Below are 8,188 nucleotides of genomic sequence, written 5' to 3'. Positions count from 1 at the left end.
CACCAGACTTAAAAGAAAAGATTGATAAATTGGACCTCATTAAAATTAACCTTTCTGTTCATCAGAAGATAATATTACAATAATGGAAAGACAAGCCATAATTGGAAGAAGATATTTCTAAGATACACATCTAACAAGCAACCCAAGTTAAACTGAACCAAAGACTCAAAAAAATTTCACAAAAGAAAATATCAAAATGGCCACTAAACATGTGAAGGCACACTCATTAGTTATCAGAGAAATGTGAATTAAAAGCACAATAAGATACCACGACCCCCCCATGAAAATGGCTAACATGAAGATTGGAAACACAAAGTCATGATGAAGATATGGGCAATGGGAACTCTTATATTGCTGATCGAAGTATAAATCAGTATAACAACTTCAAAAAATTACTTGGCAGGACCTACTAAACTAAAATATTATGCAACAATTCCACTCCTGGGAATATATCCAACAAAAACAAGTGGTTTTATTCACATGTACATGTACAAAAATATTCATAATAGCTTGATTTGTAATAGGCCAAAACTTGAAACAACCAAATGTTCAACAGTAGTAGAATGTATAAATTAATCGTCATGTGTTCATATAACAAAATTCTAAACAAAAGTGAGAGAAAAGTGAATCTCAAAGACATTCTGTTGAGCAAAAGCAATCAGACACAAACTGTATAATGCCATTTATATGAAGTTCAAAAATAAGCAAAACTAACACATGATAAAAGTCAGAATAGTGGTTACCTTTAGAGGAAAAATAAAGATGACATCAGGCTGATGAGAATGTTTTATAATTTGATCGGGGTGGTTATACACACATTTATGTGAGAAAAGTCATTGAGCTGTACATTTAAGATTTGTGCACTTATGTAACCTATGCTGCTTTATATTAAAAAAAGAAATAATGCATGGTTTGTCTCTTTGGGCATTTATATGGCTACATGACATGTGTTTGATATAATGATCTAATATTCTAGCTCCATTAGGCCTTATTTTCCTCTTCATCTTCTCTCTTACTTATTTTTAATTATTTTATCTTGCTATTATTTGCATAATAGCATCCTCCCGAGCCATCTCAAGTCCTAGTTAGAACAGTTTATAAGTAAGTACAAATATATCTGCATAAAACTTCAGGTGTTTCTAAATTGGACATCAGAAGACTTTGAATCATGAGACTCAGATTTTCTTTTTCATTCTGACTACACTTACTAAGAGTACAATTTAGGAGAAATTACTTAAGATAATATCTACTTGACATGGTTGTTAAAGGAATTGAAAGAGCATAGCTAAAAGTATTTTTCAAATTGGACAGTGACATAAAAATTACATTTAAAAACAGCTAATATTAATCTAGGAACACAATCTCCAATTAAACAATCAAACTTTTAAAAATTACATTTTTCAGAGGAAAAAAAACTATTTGAAGTCTATAATTTCTGTCTTTCCTAAGATTATTTGTAATTGTTTTAAAACATACTCGGTATCCATGTTCAAATTCTGTCCAAGTAAACACCAACATGAGTTTATATGCTTGAGAAATGTCTGTTTATATGCTTGAGAAAGGATTAACTTGTGTGAAGCTATCAAAGGAGAGGATCTGTTTGCCCATCAAAAATTATTCCAGTCATGCAAAATATTTTGTTATTGAGACATAAATCTATAATATACTAAGAATCAAGTTAAGTTTGTAAATTAAATTCAGTAAAATAAAATTTAAGTTAGCCACTGTTTAGATTGGAAAATTAAGGAGAGAGTAATCACTTGAGCTCAGAGTTTGAGGTTCCAGTGAGCTATAATCATGCCACTGTATTCCAGCCGTGTAACAAAGTGAGACTCTGTATCAAACAAAAAAAGAGAAAGAGTGAGATAAATGTTAAGAGGTGTTTTCATCTCTCCTTGTGCAGATAAGAAGTTTGTGGAAACACAATAGGTGCTATCAGACCTTCCCAAAGGAGTTTCTGAATACAAATGTTCTGACTTTTATGTATAAGGATATCAGCTATACCAGGTGATTCTCTCAAGTTTCTTTCTAATTTAACACATTCCTCAACACATTCCAAATAGCTTCTCACCTGAGATATCCAATTGAGATTATTCTTATCAAGATAACGTGGGATTCTCTTGTTGCTAGATCCAATAAACATGTTGTAGTTTTAACTCATCTCACCACTGAATATTAGACTCTCTCTTCTTTCCCCCCACTCCCTGAAACAGAGTCTTGCCCTGTTGCCCAGGCTGGAGTACAATAGCACAATCTTGGCCTCCACCTCCTGTGTTCAAGCAATTCTCCTGCCTCAGCCTCACAAGTAGCTGGAACTACAGGCACGCGCCATCATGCCTGGCTAACTTTTGTATTTTTAGTAGAGATGGAGTTTCACCGTGTTGACCAGGCTGGTCTTGAACTCCTGACCTTGTGATCCGCCTACCTCGGCCCCCAAAAGTGCTGGGATTAGAGGCGTGAGCCACTGTGCCCAGCCTACTCTTTCTTCTTAAAAAGCTTCCTTTCCTTCCTTTCTGTGACATCACCCTCTCTTGGTTTTCCTCCTATCTTTAGAAGCTACTTCTTAGTGTCTTTTGTGAACTCTACTTATGCCCATCTTTTAAAATTTGGTGGTGCTTAGATTCTCCTCTGTGTCACCTTTTTCTGTCTCCCTAGGCAATACCATTCAGTCATCTGAATGCAAACACCATTTGATAATGACTATCAAACCTCTAACTTCAGCCATGATCTCACTCCTGAGCTCAAAATTTATGTAACTCTCTATTGGACATCCCCATGCAGGTTTCCTGTAGAGGCTTCAAAATCAGTTTTACGTAGAGTTTATCATCTCTCTCCCTAACCTGTCCCTGTGTGACTGATTTCAGTGAGCACTTTATCACCCATAAAGCTGCTAACACTGAGAATTCTCTGTCAATGATTTCTTTGACGCAACAAGAAGTCCTGTCAAATTTATTTGTTAACTAGCTCTGCAATTCATTCATTCTATCTTACTTCTTTCAGCTACATAATTCTTGTCTACAATCAATTCTACTCAAAACAAAAAAACCTGATTATTATTCCTCGCTTAATATCCTTTATCACTGCTAAAGACTTACATTCCATAATGACCATTAACGACTGCCATCATGGTTCTTGAAGAGTTATTTTTCAGAAAACTTTTTCTTATCAGTATAACAATTTTTTATAACACATTAAATAAATACACTATAAACAATAATATTTAGACATTAAAGTTTCAGGCAAAGACTTGATAGAGAAAGAAAAATTTGATGTGAAAGCAGTATTTGAATGACATCTTGTTTCTCACTTATAGAAATTTGTTTTCATTGTTCAAGTGATACATAGTTTTTCTTATGCAAAAATTGTTTGTATACATTGATTTGAGGTGGAACACATAATAACATTTTTCATTAGAAATAATGGAAGTGGGCAGACCCGGAGCAGCATGTGGACTCTCAGGCGCCACGCAGTTGCCGGCCTCCTGTCATCCCCCAGCCCGGCCCCGGCCCAGGCCCAGACCCTCACCCGGGCCCCGCGGCCGGCAGAGTTGGCCCCGCTCTGAGGCCTCCAGGGCCTGCCCCCTGACATGGATGCAACCTGCACACCCCACCACGCCAGTTCGAACCTCCATGGCCTCAACCAGATTCGGAATGTCAAAAAGCAGAGTGCCTATTTGATGAATTTGAGGAAATCGGGAACTTTGGGCCACTCAGGCTCTCTAGATGACACCACCTATGAAAGACTAGCAGAGGAAACGCTGGACTCTTTAGCAGAGTTTTTTGAAGACCTTGCAGACAAGCCATACACCTTTGAGGACTATGATGTTTCCTTTGGGAGTGGTGTCTTAACAGTTAAACTGGGTGGAGATCTAGGAACCTACGTGATCAACAAGCAGACGCCAAACAAGCAAATCTGGTTATCTTCTCCATCCAGATGTTATATGGAGTTGCTGGAGTATGAGAAGAGCTTCTTCATCCCAACAGCTTTCAAAGTGAAGCAGCAGCTCATGCCTGTAATCCCAGCACTTTGGTAGGCGGAGGTGGGTGGTTCACTTGAGGTCAGGAGTTTGAGACCAGCCTGGCCAACATAGTGAAACCTCGTCTCTACTAAAAATACAAAAATTAGCTGGGCATGGTGGTGCACACCTGTAATCCCAGCTACTCAGGAAGCTGAGGCAGGAGAATCACTTGAACCCATAAGGTGGAGGTTGGAATGAGCCAAGATCATGCCACTGCACTCCAGCAAGACTCTGCCTCAAAAAAAAAAAAAAAAAAAAAAAAGTGAACCTCTGGGTCCCCCAGATCTCTTCAGAGATATGTAATGTTCTCCTTTTTCCAACTACATAACTCTGTGAGCCTGGGTTTTCTTCATATACTCCAATGAGAACAACATATTGCAACAGATAGAATGAAGAGACAAGTAGAAGAATCCAGCTGTTTTCTATTCAGCCAAACATTACAGTTGTCAACTGAAGAATTCTGAGATTAATAAATTTGCAAAGAAGAGCTTTATTTCTCCTAAAAGATTGCAGCCTGCAGGGTGGTCATTCTGACAGGCTGAGAAATGTAGTCTCTGGCCAGAAGCCAAAAACAGACACTGAGGGTCAGAAGAATAAGACGGGCATTTATGTTGAATAGGATGGCCAAATATATGTATTCAATAAACTATAGGAGGAGTCATGAATAGTCATGAAAGGAGAAACATGCACATGCTCAGTTGAGCTTCATGCCTCTCCATGGGATGCATGTGCAAAAATTGGCAGCATTAGCATGATCAGAGGGTGGAGTTTTCTGTCCTCTGACATCAAAAGGTGAAACAGAGGACACAGAAACCCTCACTGCACATCCTCTGTAAACTGGCCAGAACCATTCCATTGTGGGCAGTCTGTTATCAGGAAGGAATGCTGGTTAGTTGTGCAGAAACTGCAAAAGGAAGGGGCAGTGTCAGACCATTGGTTGATATCAGCGGTGCAGCTCGTCCTTCCAAAGGGCTGATTTCTGTTTAACCTGTAGGAAGGAAATCCTAATGGTGTTTAGCAATGGAGAGGGTATAACAACACATCATGGCAGGAACTTAGTTTTCAAGGTTTCTCTGGGGTCCCCTTGGCCAAGAGGTGGTGCATCCATTTAGTCAGCTGGGTGACTTAGGATTTCATTTTTATTTCTCCGAGTTTTATAAAACTCTAAAATAATTCTTTGACAGCCAGATGGGAGGGGGTCCCTGGAGAAACTCCAACCAGCCTGCCCACTGGGGTGGAGCCTCGGGAGTTTGCAGCAAGGAAGAGCCTGGCGCCTCCTTTTCCTTTGTGAACCTGGGATTCGAGCAGCCTGGTGGGAAGCACTCTAGCAGGGGACTCTGGCCTTGCAGAGGATCCCTGTTCCCCCCAACCCTTTATTTCCCCATTTCACTTAATAAAACCCTGCTTTACTCACCCTTTAAACCATCTGCAAGCCTAAATTTTTGTGGCTGTGGGATGGACAAGAGCCTTATCTTTAGCTGAATTAAGGAAAAGTCCTGCAATGATTCCATTCTTCCCATCAAATATGTTTTGTTTCGAAAATATAGTTATCATAAATATGTCATTAATATTGTTAAATCAAATTTAGCCTAAAGCTGCCTCCTTACATAGTTTAAGCTTGACTTAAAGGTTATTCTGTACTTAGTGAATTGTAACCTACCTAGATGTGTAAACAAGACTGTGACCTACTCTTGTGACAATCATTGGATTTTGGCCAATCACAGGAGGTCAACTCTTGACACTGCCTTCAAATAAGGCAAATATGGAGCTGTAACTAATCTGGCTGTTTCTATACCTCACTTCTGTTTTCTATATGCCACTTTTCTTTCTCTGTCCTTAAATCTTCTTCCAGCACGTGACTGTGCTGGAGTGTCTGAGCCTACTCTGGCTGAGGAGGCTGCCCAATTCACAAACTGTTCAATTAAACTCTGTTAAATTAAAAAAAAAAAAAAAAGAAAGAAAAAAGAAATAATGGAAGTTTTTGGCCAGGCGCAGTGGCTCACCCCTGTAATACCAGCATTTTGGGAGGCCAAGGTGGGCGGATTACCTGAGGTCAGGAGTTCCAGACCAGCCTGACCAACATGGAGAAACCCTGTTTCTACTAAAAATACAAAATTAGCTGGGCGTGGTGGTGTGTGCCTGTAATCCCAGCCACTCAGGAGGCTGAGGCAGGATAATTGCTTGAACCCAGGAGGTGGAGGTTGTGGTGAGCTGAGATGCTGAGATTGTGCCATTGCTCTCCAGCCTGGGCAACAAGAGCAAAAGTCTGTCTCAAAAAAAAAAAAAGGGCCGGGCGCGGTGGCTCAAGCCTGTAATCCCAGCACTTTGGGAGGCCGAGACGGGCGGATCACGAGGTCAGGAGATCAAGACCATCCTGGCGAACACGGTGAAACCCTGTCTCTACTAAAATATACAATAAACTAGCCGGGCGAGGTGGCGGGCGCCTGTAGTCCCAGCCACGCGGGAGGCTGAGGTAGGAGAATGGCGGGAACCCGGGAGGCGGAGCTTGCAGTGAGCCGAGATCGCGCCACTGCACTCCAGCCTGGGCGATAGAGCGAGACTCCATCTCAAAAGAAAAAATGAAGGAAGGGAGGAAGAGAGGAAGGGAGGGAGGGAGGGAAATAATGAAAGGTTTCTCTTAATAAATGACTTTTCACTTAGCAGCAGGATTTATAAGAACAAATGAAAGTCATTGAGAGTAAATTGTATTCTCATTGCTTTCAGGATAAATTCTAAGCTTCTTAACATCACTTGAAAGATATACGGCCTGACTTCCGCTTCATCTGACACCAATCCCCATTTCACATTTTACCTTCCAGTCATGTGGAGCTACAGAAATCTTGCACCAACTCAGGAGCTGTGTTTCTTAAAAACACAGGGGTTGGCAGAACTAAGGTTGGCATGATTGAGTTCTCACATATGATAAGAGTGTTCAGGGAAAACATTAAATATATATGAAATCTGTATACCACTGCAAAGAGGTATTTTAGAAAGCATCTACTTCCAGAACAAACTGGATCAACAAGTGACTATTCTTCTGAATCCTCTTCTTGAACTCTTCCTGAAAAATTATGGTGCTATTATGAGCTAGCAAAGCAGAATATTTTAAATATTTTGTTATACCAACTACTTTCATTTAAAGTTTACACATCAGCCCTTATTAGTTTTAAATTGAAGTGGGTTACTCATAAATATTGATTTTATGGATCGGTGTCATTCACCCTGTATTTTGCTGATTAAAAAACTTCTTAGCCTCAATGTTGTTGTTTTTTTTAATTTTACCAATATTAGCCTTAATGTATTTGAATGGGTACAGTAGCTAAAACCTTTCTCAAAGGATCCTCTTAAATGAAATGTTAGTTGGACTGTAATGAGAACATCTCTCTGGCTGCTTTGCAAAAAATGGATGCTAGCATACAAAAGTGGAAAAAGACTACTGTGGAAGTTGTTAGAATACTCCAAGGTAGTAGCTTGCCAGGGATGGTGGCAAGGAGATGGAGAGATATAGAATACAAAGGTTTTAGAATAAGCAACAAAAATGGGGAAGACTAGAAAAGGAAAGGTCAGGGTGAGGGAGGTAAGGAATCAAAATATCTGTCTTGGGCATACACATATTATTTGCTACTAAACACACAAGTGGAGATTTTTAAGCAGTCAGTTGAAAATTTGGAGCAGAAGATGTAAATTTGGAAGTCATTTCTATATAGCCACAAAACTAGATCCCAAGGGAAAGAGTGCAGATAGCCCAAAATGATTTCATATTCAAACCATCAAAGGAATTAAAATGAATAGAAATGGACTCAATGGTGGATCAAATATCAAAAGAAGATGGCATAAAACAGGACTCTATTCCAGACTTCCTCTTCCCCAACTTACTCATGAAGGATTTGCACACTACTTCAAGTCTTTTTTAGAATGAAGTGGGCATTAAATAAATAACAAATAATTTCTTACAGAACGTGTGCCTTCTTACCATGTCAAACAGGAAGTTAAACATTCTTCTCTCTACTGATCACATAATATCAGTGTGGCTTTCTGGAAGTGCCCTTAAATAGCATGTTAACCTGAGCTTATTACCAAGCTCGAGACCATTTCACCAAAACCAAAAGCGTTTGGCATGTGTGTGACATGCAGAGGGGTAATTATAAATAAATCCATTTCACAGGAAAC

General features: G+C 39.5%; 1 pseudogene; it reads left to right on the top strand.

Moving 5' to 3' along the window:
* The first annotated feature begins 3,367 nt into the window (after positions 1–3,367).
* Positions 3,368–4,033, top strand: LOC105483761 (frataxin, mitochondrial pseudogene; annotated as a pseudogene).
* The last annotated feature ends 4,155 nt before the right edge of the window (positions 4,034–8,188 follow it).

The sequence above is a fragment of the Macaca nemestrina genome, chromosome 10, assembly GCF_043159975.1.
Source record: "Macaca nemestrina isolate mMacNem1 chromosome 10, mMacNem.hap1, whole genome shotgun sequence".
NCBI lineage: Eukaryota > Metazoa > Chordata > Mammalia > Primates > Cercopithecidae > Macaca > Macaca nemestrina.
The sequence above is the reverse complement of the archived record's forward strand: the minus strand, read 5'-3'. Positions and strand labels throughout refer to the sequence as shown.